This window comes from Priapulus caudatus, unplaced genomic scaffold, assembly GCF_000485595.1.
Source record: "Priapulus caudatus unplaced genomic scaffold, Priapulus_caudatus-5.0.1 Scaffold2006, whole genome shotgun sequence".
In the NCBI taxonomy this organism is placed as follows: Eukaryota; Metazoa; Priapulida; class Priapulimorpha; order Priapulimorphida; family Priapulidae; genus Priapulus; species Priapulus caudatus.
The window spans coordinates 4,500-5,584 of record NW_014579067.1 but is presented as its reverse complement, the minus strand read 5'-3'; the positions used below and the strand labels follow the sequence as shown (position 1 = coordinate 5,584).

Below are 1,085 nucleotides of genomic sequence, written 5' to 3'. Positions count from 1 at the left end.
AGATCTGCAGGATGTACTGGCTGCGTCTTTATACACACACAAAAAGAAATGTTGAGAGTCACAAGTTATCAGTAGTCAAACACTGGAAAAGACAATCTGTATTGGTAAGAGTACAGAGTATCTTTGCAGTGTTAACGACAGATAATTGAGAAAGCGACAAGGAAGGTTTTGCTGTTAGTTGTTACGTATTAGGTCATTTTTATTTCGTAACAGCCAATTGATTGTAATTCTAATTCTGACAAGCGTGACCTCCCCATAATCACTCACTGTAGTGTACATTGCAGATCTCGTAAAATCTTACACTTGTGCATGGATGGAGCTATTTCCAGCACAGAAAAATGTTATTTGGGTAATGCCAAGTAAACGTGCATGAGTGTTGGTGGCATTTTTTGTTGTAGCTGTTAAGCAATGTTAGCCAGTGGTTTCTGTTTCTGTTCTGTTTGCGTTAATAAATAAAGAATGAAAACGTAATTTCTGTGGAAACATTTATCAAATATGTGTATCTCATATATGCGCATATAATGCCTGAAGCAAATTAATCCGCTTAAGGATACTGTCAGGGTTACGGACGGGTAACACTGTAAAGGGCATTGCAACAACAATATCCATTACATAAGAAAGTTTCCTGGAATTTTTTTAAATGCTTTAATTTAGGAAATAATTTGAAAAAATGTACGAAAATTTGTAGTGATTTTCAAAACGCAACAATTTCGTAAACAAAGAGCCATAACTTATAGGGTTTGGTGATGGTCAAATGCAGTTGCAGCATGACATCTGACTCATGTTTTCAGACGCACGCGCGCACACAATACACGTTCCACACACACACGTCGTTTTCACACACACACAAATAAACTTCTTACAGTAACATACCAAAATGCAATCTCTTTATATTACAACAAAGCAACTTGGGTGACAGCATACAATTATACTCTCATACTTAAAAATACATATATAAAAATATTATTTAGAACTTAATTTACTAATCTTTTTTATCCTTAAAGGGACAGTAGCCTCTAGGATTTTACTGCATACAACTGTACTTACTGTATAACAAATCGTCTATACCCACACGTATTTGTTAC

At 35.2% G+C, this 1,085-nt stretch overlaps 1 protein-coding gene across 1 annotated transcript in view; it reads left to right on the top strand.

Annotated features, from left to right (window-relative positions):
• Positions 1-1,085, top strand: part of LOC106818067 (cytochrome b-c1 complex subunit 1, mitochondrial-like) — a 15,361-nt gene that overhangs the window by 12,158 nt on the left and 2,118 nt on the right. The window lies entirely within an intron of this gene.